Source organism: Cyprinus carpio, unplaced genomic scaffold (assembly GCF_018340385.1).
Source record: "Cyprinus carpio isolate SPL01 unplaced genomic scaffold, ASM1834038v1 S000006552, whole genome shotgun sequence".
NCBI classification, from domain to species: Eukaryota; Metazoa; Chordata; class Actinopteri; order Cypriniformes; family Cyprinidae; genus Cyprinus; species Cyprinus carpio.
Window position 1 is genome coordinate 658,816 of NW_024879215.1, and position 14,390 is coordinate 673,205.

At 38.5% G+C, this 14,390-nt stretch overlaps 1 protein-coding gene across 1 annotated transcript in view; it reads left to right on the forward strand.

The window, feature by feature from the left end:
* The window catches only part of LOC122143992 (zinc finger protein basonuclin-2-like), a 140,746-nt gene that overhangs the window by 45,779 nt on the left and 80,577 nt on the right, over positions 1-14,390 (forward strand).

Sequence of the window (14,390 nt, forward strand, 5' to 3'; positions counted from 1 at the left end):
GTGATTTTCTTTTATGTTTAAATTCACATGTGGAGAAAAACGTGAGCGGGACTGGCTTGAATTCTCTTGAGAAGAAATGAAATGCAAAACGGCATCACACTCTCATTCATGTCATATCTGAATCTCAGTTTAGTAGGTTTTTTGTTCTTCTGCCATTCACAGTAAGCATAATTTGTTATGTTACATAGAAATGCTTTTATTTTTGTGGAGAATATTTGAGTATAGCAACAACAAGCCGACTGAGTACCTTGTTGATGGAAGCAGCTTTAGTGCAGTGGATGCAGGAATATGAGCCGAAAACTTTCATGCATCTTTAATGCACACTTGTTATGTCTTTGTGGGAGAAAAGGGTCAGTCAATAAAATATTCGTAAATATTTGTAATATTTTTCTATCTATCTATTGTACATGTACCCACATTTACTGTACATTTGAACCAAAGAATTCATGACTAAATTTAAAACCATTGTGGTCTTACACATAATACATTAATGCTGCTGCAAACCGTTTCTGATTTATCAAGACAGGTGACGCTGTTGATCAAACCTATAGCCGGAGTGGAATGTGAACAAATCTAATGCAGCTGCAGACTTTTACAGCATAGTGACGCAGCAAGCTTCAGGACGAAACACGTCTAGACTAGAATGGAGTAAAACACGTCCTAAAGGCTGTGGGTGAGCTGTGAGCTGTCGAGGTCTGCAGTGTGTGTTAGGTCACTGTGTCTGTGTGCTGCGTACAGCATGGCTTCAATGCGGACTATCTGCCCTCAGTCGGGAAAACTTCCATGACTCCACACTAATAGAAATATAGTTAAGCAACAGGCATTGTGTGTTTTTTTAAAGCCCGTTAATATTCTGTGTTACAGGCTGTGTGCAAGAATATTTCATTTAATTTATATTTGCAAATGTAAAAGGACTATACCAACTGATTGCTTCTTTGAGCGACAAAATAATTATTTTTTGCTTTTTCTACCTATATTTCATACACGAGAACTCAGAAGTGCTTGTTTTACATTTTGCCTCATTTGAATATTTGTAGAACCATTGGTACAACCTCCAATCATGTAACTGATATCTTTCCAGTGTTTCAAAGCAGCGAGGTTCAAATATGCAATGATTTATTGATTGATTTTAAATAAATACATTTGTTTAATTTATCTGAGCGCTCTTGAATTTAATTGCAAGCTTTGTTTGTCATAAGCTGCAATTAGTTTTATACATTTAAATCGATTATTTTTTTGACAAGTTATTCTCTTGTAAACCAAGGATGTGGAATAAGTACAACCTTTGTTAATTCTGCAATAAAATTACTCTAATATGAGAGTTGACTTGAGGGCTGAAAGAACATAGACTGGGGGAAATTGTCACACTATACATTTCTATTCTATTCCAAATAAGCTAGAGTGATCACAACACTAACTCACATATGCACAATAGGGAAAACATTCAGTTTGTTAAATAATAATATAAAATACATTTTGCTTTACTTTCTGTTTTCATAAATTTTTCAAATGAATGTCTATTTAGTCTCTCATACATTACTTCTAACTAAAGTTCAAATTAAGCATTTAGCTGTCAGTTTTTTACATAAGACATAAAGTAAGCAATTATGTGTTTATTTATAGTGTGATCTACCGCAGAAGCCAGTGAAATTATATGCCGGCAATATGAAAAAATAAAGACAAGGATGTGTCAGAAGAGAGCAGAGTTTTGAAACTTTTATGATACGAGGCTCATGAGTCACTGTAATACTTATGAGTTCTGATATGTCACTGTACTTCCACTGACTACCTTTCACAATTGTCTTAATTAACTTTGGGTGCGTAAAATCTTTGAAATGACTCCCATGAGCACAGAATCATGACAAATGTTGATCTAGAGTGATGTAAAATTCCAAAATGACTGTTCAGACTGCGGTCGCATTGCAAAACATCTGACCTGTACGGGATTTAGTAACACATATGGAAGTGGCACAAATTGGAATTGAACTGATCAGATTCCATGTGGTTTGTGCTGTTCACACTGTCATAAGAAAAACAGATCTGAGTTACATGAGCAAAAAAATTCGGATTTGGGCCACATTTGCCTGCATTGTGAACGTGGCCTAGTTACCACCACCACACATGAAAACACGCAGCACACTGTAAGCACACGTGTGTGCAGAAGAGCGGCTCTCTCTCACACTGTAAGATGTGACGGACCACTAGTCATCCAGTCCTGTTCTGTTCACACAGCACGGGTTTTCTGAGAATGCGGTTGTGAGTCCTGAACATTTACAGGTGTGAGTTCGGTTACAGAATGCGGTTGTCACGCCCGTAAATAACCATACTGCATGTGGACGTAACCGTATTAAGGACGCAAATACAGGACTGACAACCGTATTCTGCTGCTGTGTGAACGTAAGATACGGTTTCCTGGGAGTAAAAAAAAAAAAAAAAAAAAAAAATGAAATGCATTGTGAAATGGAACTGAACTGAGAATGAAGATCTCATGATGTTGCCTGGATGGTACCAGTAAAGATGCTTCATTTTTGGGGAATACATTTTATGCATTTCGCAGATGCTTTTAACTAAAGTGACATTCAGTGCATTTCAAGTAACTATGAATATGATATACTATTATCAACAAACACCATAGACTTCCATTTAGAGAGATTAGAAGGGATGTCTTGGATAGAAGTGTCATAGAAGCTAGAGGGTGGGCTTGTATAACTCAGGGCAACAAACAACCAATCACTAATCACCTTCACCATTTCCTAGCCATGCTATAGCAACCACTGTCGAGCACCCTAGCAACCCAAAGCCGAAGAGTTATATCTTCAAATCCAAATGTCATAGAAACATGGGGGTTGGTTTATATCATTCAAACTGGCAAGCAGCCTTTGGACTATAATCATTGGCAGCTGCCAAAACACTCCATAGCAACCAAACAGAGTACCCTAGCAACCATTCAGCAAGACCTATATATCTGCATTAGAACACTGTAGAGACATGGGGGTTGGCTCTTTTGACTCATGCTAGCAATCATGACTTCTAATATGTTAGACATGCTAGCTGTAAATAGCTGCAAGCTAATAACATCAGCTAAGTGTTAAAACATGTAAAGGTTAAATAAAACACTAGCAACATTCTAATCATGCTATCACCATGCTAACATGTTAATTGTGTTAGCATCATACTAGCAACATGGTAATCATGTTAGCATCATGTTAACAACATGCTAATCATATTAGCATCTTTCTAAAAACGTGCTAGCAACATTCAAGTCATGTTAGCATCTTGTTAAAAACATGCTAGCAACATGTTTATCATGTTAACATCTTGTTAAAAACACGTTAGCAACATGCTAATTGTGTTAGCATCATGCTAACAATATGCTAATCATGTTAGAAAAATTTTAATCTTGTTAACAAATTTGAAAAAAAAAATATGTCAGTCATGTTAGCATTTTGCTAGGAAAATAGTAATTGTGATAGCATTTTCATAAAACCACACCCATGTCCCTCTCAGAGTATAGTAGAAAAATGGTGGTGAGCTTTGTTTTTGGACTGGATACAGTGTAGTTGTGCAAGGCAAGCACCACTCACATTTTCTTCAGGAAATGGTAAATATCTAGTTGTTATCATCATCATTATTATTATTACCTTGCATTCCCTGGGAATCGAACTTATAACCTTGGCATTATTAGCACCATCAAACACATAACTAATTCATTAAAAGTCTGAAAATGTATCATGAACTGTTGTAAATTTGATCATTTATCAGTAAATTGCATTTCTGTTTGTTTTTCTAATATTTATTACTAAAATAATAATTAATGGAATGAAACAGATGAGTGAATATCGAAAATACTAAGGGGGTAAAGCAGGATAAAGGGCATTTCTATATAGTTACTGGTGCAGTTAGGGTCTACAGACATGCTCCTCCCAGAATGTTAAAGATTACATGAGTTCCCAGAGCTGGACCAATGATACAGATGCATGAAAGGTGGCATATTCTGTGAAGCGGCTCAGCTGAGATTTTGTTTTGAGAGCTCGTAGATCTGCAGACATTCTCCCTCACCTTCTGAAGTGATTTAATGTGCTGCGCCCAGCTCCACCATCTTAAGAACGCTGTAGCGTGAGGAGTCTCTCTGCTCCCACTACTCTGACTTTAGGTGCACATCAGTCAGCTGCCAGCAGATAAGACAGCCATCCGCTCCTGGATCCTCCTTATTTCCACAGCAACCCACTCCAATGTGCTGCTCACTCGTCTAAAGATTTCTCTGCCTCTTCTTTCTTCAGCGTAGAGTACTTGACTCTTTTCTTCCCTCCATTCCTTTCTCTTTTACCATGCTGTCCAGACACAATGCTGCACACTTCCTTTGGAGTGTTTGACAGTGCAGTCAGGAGGCAAAAAGGCTTTGGCTGCATTGCCACACATTCTAGTGGGCAGAAAATGTGTTGGCTGAAGCACAAATAACAGCACTTGGGGTTAATGATGACTTGTGCAGGTTTGCTGTCCGAATGAGGTGGAAACCTGCAGAGAGAGAAGTTAATAGCTGGAAGAAGGCACTGTCCTCTCTCCTGCTCTTTTTACATGTCCAAATTCAGAGACAGAGAGAGAGAGAGAGAGAGAGAAAAAAAACACGAGTGAGAGAGGGAAAGCATGCAAAAAAGGGTTTAGAAACTTTTTTGAAAAATACATCTTGATACTATCCTCAAAGTTAATGGCAGTCTGGACTAAAAACAGTGGTGGCAACATTTTGGTTCTGGCAACGCACAACAGTAATTATTCATAGTGAGAGTGATGGCTTCCAGGGGTTGAAGATTGATTATGTTTGATATGCTATTTTGTGTAATCTATCTCTGGCTGGGGACCCATCCAAATTGGCCAGAACTGGAAAAAAGAGAAGTGTCTCCCCAAAGGGGAGAGAGAGAGAAAGAAGGAAGAGCGGAAGTGTAGCTGGTGTTTCTGGAGTACGTCTATCTTTAATCAATTGCAGTCAATGAGTTTTAGAATGGAGGACCTTGGACACAATCATTACACTTTTAATAAATTGAAACATGCAGCGAAGATATGAATAAGACATTTCTTAATAAGACTTGAATTTGCTTTCACACAGTACTTGCGCTGGTGTGGGCAGGAGGTCCTGAACTAGAGAAGCTGTGCTGATGCCATGGGGTACCACTGTAATACCACCAGTTCTTAATACTGGATCTGAGGTGAAGGCAGTTCTAGAAGTAATGTCACAATTTAAATTTTAATGTAAGAAAATAGAATAAAAAAAAAAATCAAATCAATTCATATGACTCTCATTAAAAAAAAAAAAAAAAAAAAGATTGTCAAGAGGAATTTTGATTGTTGGCTTCCCAGCTTTTTACCAGCTTTTTATTAAAATGTCCTTTCAGTACCTCTGGACAAGCAGATAGTGTATAGTGGTGATCATCTACACAAGAGATACCATTTTGCTCAATACTTTCCAAAGAGGTATCATATCTGCTGGAAACAGCCGTGACCCTAAGACAGAACCTTGATGGACACCATGAAGTATGATTATGATTGTGGGTAGGGCAGTTTGTGTAATTGGCAGATTTTGCGGTTTGAATTTGGATGTAAGGAAGTAGAATTAAAATAAATCGATATTCAATTCGTCATTTTAAAAATTTTTGTCAAGATGAATCTTGAATGTCGATTAACCTTGTTCTGAGTTTAAAGAATTTAAAAAGCCTTGAAATCTGAAGGGTTATATGCTTACAAACAGAAAGAACAACAAACAACTCCTATGGAAATTGGTGTTTTGTTTTTAAATGTCATCATATTTCAATATTGCTAAAACAGTGGGTACATCCATGGCAGTCTCATAGTAGCTACTTGCTTTTATGTTAAAGCACATGCTCTACACTTCACTGAAAACACCAACATGACAGAAATGCTTCTAACACACACCAAATAGATACCATAATAAAACATTAAATATGAACAAGTCTCCCCCTTTTCTCATTTTGCTAAAAAAAAAAATATAAAAAAAAAGTAACATTTGCTCTCATTGTCCAGTCACGTCCAAAACATGATGGGAAGCTGCAATGGTACTTTAACATCTCGAACAGATTAAAATTGTTTTAAAGTTGTGTTAAACAACACAAGAACTGCGTTAGATTAACTTTGGTTTTAAGTGCTACAAAAGAAGCAACATTTATTTTATTGAGTTTGTATATATATATATATATATATGTACGTAAAAATTATGATTTAAAGAAACAACAGGCATTACATTGTGTGAAAAGTGAAATTTTGTGTATGTGTGAATCTTTTACAGTGTTCATACTTGCATAAACAAAGAGGCGGATTTAATAAATGCAAAGTGACTAAAACATTAACTAAAGCAAAAAGAAAGATGACCTCGATCAATGGAGGAAAAACAGAAAACAAGAAAATAAAGAGCAAGAGTGCACAGGGTTTTCTCAAGAGGCAGAAACACTGTCAGAAAGTGCTGGTAAAATAGCTCATCACCCTTTCTGGGGCGCCCTCTGAATTAACACCAGAACGCCGTGGTGTTGACCAGCCCTGGACTGAGCCTAATCAAAATCTCCAGGTTCTGTAAGTGAGAGTGAGTCTGGTCACGGCACGCCTGAGAAAGAGAGCGAGAAAGAGAGGAGTGAAAGACATGGAGTGGACAGGACCCCAGAGATACACTTCTCTCTCGTCTTGTCATGATGCAGCATGGTGGCTCTCTCTCAGTTGTCAGCTCTGTGGCCGGCCCTATTTACACATTTATACACACCTGCTTATTTATTTATTTACTGCCATGACAGAGAGCCACTCAAGCGGCTACTTTACACACATACACACTCATCACGGTGTTTTAAAAAGCCAAAGCAAAGCGAGAAGGTCTTATGGCACTGCGGGATGAAAAAACAGGGTGGCGGGTGCATTCAAGAGGCTAACAGTTTTAATGGGTGGCAGGCAGGAGAAGAGTAAAGAGTGGCTGAATTATTCAGTCATGTCTCTGGGTGAAAGGGACTGTGGTATCTGCTGCGGCTCTACAGTCCCGTCTCTGGACGAAGAGGGAATAAGAACACAGAGAGGGAGGGAAGGTACAGACAAGCCAAAAAAGTGTGTGTGTGTGTGTGTGTGTGTGCACGCAAAAAAAATACAAGGTAGTAAACTACAAAAGCCATAAAGAGGTACTTTGGTACATCAGTAATTGTGTATTTTAAAGATTAAGTTTACCTTATTGGTATTATGGAAATATTAAATACTCAAATTGTGCTTTCTTTCTTTCTTTCTTTCTTTCTTTCTTTCTTTCTTTCTTTCTTTCTCAGGAAAGCATAGCACCTCTTGCTTTCAGATGTGATTCATTGCAGACTTGCGCTCATCAGTACTGTACTGCATGCAGACCCTTGTTTCCTGATTGTTAACATTCATGTTCTACGACAGCTTGCGCCATCAATAAATGTCCCCTGGCTAATAGGACACACATGTTTTTGCTTCCTCTCGGAGCTTGGGCAGTGGAATCAGATGGCAGACAGCTTTCTGGATCTTCCCTCATGAGGTCATTACATTGCAACATTATCAAAAACATGTAGGGAGAATGAGTTTGGATGTGCTATAGACAGGATGGCACGATAGTCACAGCATATCATTTAATTTGAGTTGGGCTGCGATTTTTTTTCTTTTTTTTTTCAATGTCTGTGAGGACTACACCATTCTCAGTGCAGGAACCCCCCTGTGTGCAGCGTGAAGTGGACTAGTCCATGTGTCAAAGAGGAGTAATTGATGACAGGCGTGTGAGTGAGTAAACCTCATCAGGAGCTCCGGGGACACGCACCGCTGATTCTTATATGCAGAATAGGAAAGCTTCACAATTTGTGTCACTATCTCTCTCTCTCTCTCACTCTCTCTCTCTCGTCAGCCCTCCGGCTGCCTCCTTTTCAAAGTTTTCTGCACTATGCTGTTAATATACAGTACAGGTAATGAATGGAAATTCTGGTGTATTTGTGAGCCGCTGTGGACGTTTCTTTACCAATGTATATTAAATAGTCATAGTAAATATCTATCCATCTATCTATCTATCTATATAAAGAACTATATTTCTCAACAAATCATTAATAAGTCATTAATATACTCTATACATATAGACATGATACAAGAATGCAGACACATGATGACACAGATATTTAAACCTGAGAATTCTGTTCATTTCAGCTTCAGGTTTGGTTGGACTGCAGGTATGTGGCTCACTGCGGTATGTTCCTCAAGAGGAAACGAGGAGAAGTCCTGGGGCAGAATAATTAGCAATTAATAAGAAAGCAAAATAGATAATGGATAATAAAGGCTCCAGTAGTGCAAGAGTGGAGGCTCCTAGTTGGATGTCTTGTCATGGTATTTTGGGTAAGAAATAAACAATTATATTTTTGATAGTGATACAAGGCCTGTCAATGTACTAGAACTAAGGCTTTATTTAGGATAATTAAAATTAACAAACATAAAATATAATAAACATGAAAAACGTTTCATGTAATCTTTTACGTTTCCCATAGTGGTAGCATGTCTGTGCATAACAGCAGTGGCCCCAAGACAGAACCTTGAGGGACACCCTGTCTGACATCTAATGCATGATTATGGTTGTGGGTGGGGCACTTTATGCAGTTTAAATTCAAATACATGGCATTTAGCACTTTTTTTATACACATGCTGTTTTGTATATTCGTTTGTGTCTGACGCTGTGTTAAATGTTTCACTCTGATTTCTCCTTTTTACACATATCAAAGCTAATTGTTCCCCAGTACTAACATTGTTTTGAGTTAGCCTGATTGTATTTATTTATTTATTTATTAGTTTATTAGTATTTATTATTTCTTGTTGTTGTTGTTTTGAGAACTGATTATTGTTTGTTAATAATCGTTTGTTGCAGTCATAGTAGGCTATCCCGGTTCTCCCGTATCTTTGTTCCTGGTCTTGATATTCTGCCTGTTTTCAGGATTACTCTGTTTGCCTCAGCCCCTTTCTCTGTCGTTGTTGTTGTGTATGACCTTAGCCTGCCTTTGAATTACGTTTGTGGATTACCCCTTCAGTAAACTACTGCACTTGGATCCTCTACCTTCGTGTCACCGTGCAGTTCATGGCAGAACTATTTCCAAATTCAGCCTGTATATTATTATTATTATTGCCTTTGAGGAAAAAAAAAAAGTTGGATCACACAGTTACCCAATAATAAGATACTGGACTTATAAAGTTGCAATTTACTGGCAGTGCAGTGAACTAAACAAATAACTGAAGCAGTTTATCAACACAATCAGCTGATTTGGAACATTTGTGCATGTTGTCAAGAAGACACACGTGGTGTTATGAAGACTACCAACAGAGCAATGCAAAAATCACACACCTCCTTGGTTTGTAACTCATCAAAAATTGAGGAAAAATTTATTATAAATTACAATATGCTTTTTAGCCCCTCTATACATACAAAATCCAAAGGAATGATAAATTAGATAAAAACTAATTACCATAATAATGAAAGTCAAAAGGCCACTTATTAATTAAGGCAGTTCTTTTTTTATGAAGGCTGGAATTTTTGTATAAAAACAAATTTATTCTGGTCTATGCTGTGACATTGAGGATCAGCAGTAATTTCTTGAACATATTCATAAATTCTGTCATGTAGAAAGCTATAGACAGGTTTCCAAACTAAATGATGGGCTTTATGTTGGTTGAGTCTGGAGAAGCTGTGCTAGAGGAGGTCATGGGGCAGAAAACTGAGAAAAAAATAAAGTGACAAAAAGAAAAAAAAAACATTGTTTTTCACCTCAGTCCCAGAGGAGATGTGAGACAAAGAGAGCACCAGTAATGCTGCTAATTGTGTGATGGGTGGGAATGAATCTGAATCCACAGGCTCCATCAACCAAGTGAGGCAGGTTAAAGGTTTTTTTTTTTTTTTTTTTATGTGTTTACTCATAGGACATATGGATATAACATTTAATGTTATATCCACATTTCCTATGAGTGAACCGAAACAGAAAAGGTGTGGTGCTAAATAGCACTTTTAAGTTGGCCAAGATGAGAATGTCTTTGTTCTCTTTTTTTTTTTTTTTTTCAGTCCTTTGCTCTGGCCGGTCACAATGGAATACTGAACGACTACACTATCAGTGGCATTTAGATCATGTGTGGCTCTTGAGTTCAGGGGACCACCACTTTCTCTCTCATTCTCTAGACAAGTGAAAGGTTGTTTATGCATGGTGTCATATGATGTCTTGTGGCCCTTTGCATCTTCCAGCAGAACAGAACAGTGACAGTTCTATCTGGCTGCCATCTGATCGACACGCTGTCTTCAAGTCACATGAAGAGCACACTAAAATCCCACTCATTAGTTCGCTTGTGTCGATAGTATGTTTGTGTAAGACAGGAAAGACACTACAGAAGCACTTTTCTCTCTGCAGACATTATTTAACAGGTTTAGCACAACACCTTAAATGAGTCGTAAGTTGTAATAGAGTTAACATTTGAAAATTAAAAACGAGAGGAGAATTTTTTTTTTATTTTTTTTTTAAGGAGAACCCTTATTTTAAGAGAAACTTAAGGATGCTAAGACTTTCCAGAGCAGAGAGAAAAGCTTATCTCAGCGTTAGGTGAGGGAGAGATTAGAACCATTCACTCGCTTCCTGTGAACACACTATTGTCATCTTCATCTACCTACCTTTCATTTATTTTTTTTATGCTTGTTTTTTTTTTTTTTTATCTTTACCAAAACAGGTCTCTAAACTGAAACACAATAGAGAGAGATATACTGTATTTTGTCAGAAAAATAAAAGAAAAAAACTGGAATCTGTCCTATACATCAAATAGATGTTTAATAGGGCCATATAAATTTGAATTAAATTATATTTTTTGACATTGCACACCTAAAAACAGAATTTCAGAAATAAAATCTGTTTCATTAAATCTTACATTTTAAATAATAAAAAAGACAGTAAATAAAATATAGTATAATAAAAATCAGTACATTTACGTTTACATTATTTGACAATGCTTGCATTCCCAGGGTATCAAACCCATGACCTTGATGTTGCCAGCACCATCCTCTACAGGAACAAAAATCATCATGTCACCTCATGAATAATTAATTAGCCTTCGCTTTGCCATTCACTTGTCACATAACGATTTTCTTCCCTCTCTCGGTTGTTTACCAGCTTTCCCTCAGCGCAGCCAAAGTTTATCATCAGTGTCAAGTCATTTGCAAACAGACATTACATCCGCTTTCCACCACTTCTTCGTTTTTAAAAGCCATACAGAGGTACCTTGAGAGAGAGAGAGAGAGAGAGAGAAAAGACAGCTTTTAAGACGTCTGCAAAAATGTCACTGACCCCAGCACTAAAACAGACACGGGTCACTAAGAGAAAGTCAATGGCCTGTGTGCTGCCGCAGTGCCACAGCCCCAGGACTCCCAGCATGCTCTCTTCTCTTTTACTCTAATGAGTTGCAACACAGATAATGTGGCTGATGATCTTTCATTGATTTGGCTATCACTTGCTTGTCTGGTAATTGATCCGTAGCTGAGCCTCTAGTTAATTATATCAGCTTCGACATGGCCCTAGTCTGGGGGGAATTTGAAGTCTTGCAGAATAATAGTTTTAATAAAGGAGTCCATTACTGTGGCTCTCTGCTTTCCCTGACTGCTGCTGCTGCCACTGACAGGATCTGAGCTCATGCTCAACACCCGAGAGAGAGAACGAAGAACGGACAAACCGAGAGAAAGGGATGGAGACGGCAAGCAAAAAGGCAAAGGGATAGTGGCAGAGTCCTCTCAGACCTCTCACAAATAACCACTATTAATGGGGAGGTCAGAAGCTGAGCTGCCAGCTTGATTTGAAACACTCAGTAACACTTGAAAAATCAAGAGACCGGCACGTTCCAGAGAGAAAGGGAACTGAAGAGGAGAAGAGAAATTGACATGGGAGATGAGACTAAATAAAGAACCAATTTCATTGGAACTGGAGTTATTGATGATCTAACTGGAAGAATTTAAGATATATACAAGATATATATAACAATAACAAAGTGTTTTATTTTTTTTTATGTGTTATTTTTTTAAAGTCACGATTACTACACAGTGTTGGTTTTGTTGTTTCCAGAAACAACGATTCATTGCAATTTAGAACTGAACAAGAAATATTCTGTGAGGACAGATGAAATGGAGGGGACAAATGTGTGACAATGGGCTCAAAGCGTCTCTCCCATTAGTGTCCATTTGCTTGTAAAGATGTGCGGTCTTCACATCTTTGGTTACTGCAGAGGGCACTCGAGAGAGAGAGAGAGAGAGAGAGAGAGAGGAGGTGAGGGAAAGAAACAAAACAGCATATTAAGTTCTCATCATGGCTGCCACGGCTTCTCCTGCCTTTTTTCATTCAATCTAAAAAGAAGACGACGACACTAGATTTGATCAGACAAAATGCTGTGCAGATTACTCAGGTAAAGGTTAGCCAGAGCTGTCATTAGTGCAGTACAGAGGCTTTTAACAGACAGTAACAGCTGTCTCCTTCAAATTGCCACAAAATTTCAAGTGGCTTTCTACATACGAGAATACGACATTTAATGTAGCGAAAGAGAGAAAAGTTAATTCCCTTTCTTTCTGTCTCATAGAAGGGAGATCACGGTGACATCTTCAGACACACTCGCATTGTCAAAGACTATAATTTTAACAGCTGACGTGAGGGGAAGTGCTGGAGGGAAAAAGTATGAGAGGAAAAACATGTTATAATAACAAAAAAAAAATAGCTTCATTACACAACATATTTCTCATGTAAAATGTTTTGGCATGTACAATGAGGCAGAGATGCTGCCACTTACTGTAAGTGCATATGTTAGGGCTTTCTTTCTCTTCCCCACCTTTGTGAGACTGTCTGCTGCGGGGACCAATTTGGCAAAAATGGAGCCTCTTCCTCATTTTTTTCTTAATTAAAATCTGAAAGCATCCACTCGAGGTTTCCCCGTGTGTGTGTGTGTGTGTGTGTGTGTGTGTGTGTGTGAGAGTGTTTGTGAGTGGGAGAGAGTCTGTATGATTATGTGCTCTGCTGCACTACTCCACAAGACGGTGTGTGTGTGTGTGTGTGTGTGTGTGTGTGTGTGTGTGTGTGTGTGCACATTCGCAGGGGGCGTTGGTGGTGGGGGGGGGGGCGTGGACTGATTACATAGAACCATTAGCTAGAGCTGTTTAATACAAGGGGAGAGAAAAGAAAACAGACAAAGGAATCAGAGTTTGTAATAAAATCAAATGGTTGTGTGCCCACCTTAAAATACCTGGCTTAATGACACATTCGGCTTTAATTCAACACGCTGTGAAAGTTGACACGCAATGCATAAACAATGCACTAGAATTATTTCATTTATTTATTGCAGGTTCTTCTTAAACATTGTATGTATGTTTACTGCCTGTCAATAGTAAAAACGAAATAAAGAAAAATAATACAAAGCGTAATTGGAACGCTCAGAAACATTTTTTCGTTTAGCATTGAGGTTATTATAGAAGTTGGAGCTTGTCCAATTGTATTGATGAATGCATTATTTGCTTGGAATAGTTGTGTGGATGGGCCGGTTCTCTCTCTCTCTCTGTGAGTGCATGTATTAGAGAGTGGCTCAATCCCACTGAGGTCTGGAGTGGAGAAGCATCAGGCATGGAGAGCTGGTAATAAGACAGGGACAACCCTTTCCCCTCCTGCTCTCTCTCTCTCCCTCTCTCTCCCTCTCAGTGGGAAAGCAGATCAGTGGAGGAGAGAGAGAGCCGTGTCATTGAGTGCCAGCAAGAAGAGAGGAGCAGTTAACTCAGACGCGCTGCGGCCCGACACACACGCACACACACACACGCACGCTCTACCTCACAACAACACACATGTACTCACGGCTACACACACACTGACACAGCGCTAGCTGGAGTTAGTCTGAAGACAGAGGACAGGCATCTCTAAAGGTTAGAAGGGGCCCGAAGAAAGAGAAAGAGAGGGAGAGAGAGAGAGAGAGAGAGGAGGGGCTGCTTTGGAACTGACACACTCCAACACCTGATCTCCACACAGCTGGGAGGAAAACCACGCTGGACACGCTGGTGAGAGAGGGCACCTTTTTGGGAGAAGGGATGGTCCATTTGTCAAAAATTGTTTAAAAGTCATTTTCTTTTTAATTAAACTTTTTGAAAGAATTGTTACAATGCTAGATAGTCGCTTTTGATTAGAAGATATGGCGCATAGTTATACGGGGATTGAAAGTGTGTTTTTCGTGTAAAATTTAAGTGCAGTGTTTTTTTTGTTTGTTTGTTTTTTTTGCATGTTGAGGTGTGCAAAGGGTTCAAAGGGCAGGTTGAGTTTGTCTGACGATTGATTTTTGTTTGGAATGTATGCTTGTGTATATGTCCGTGTGTGTTTGGA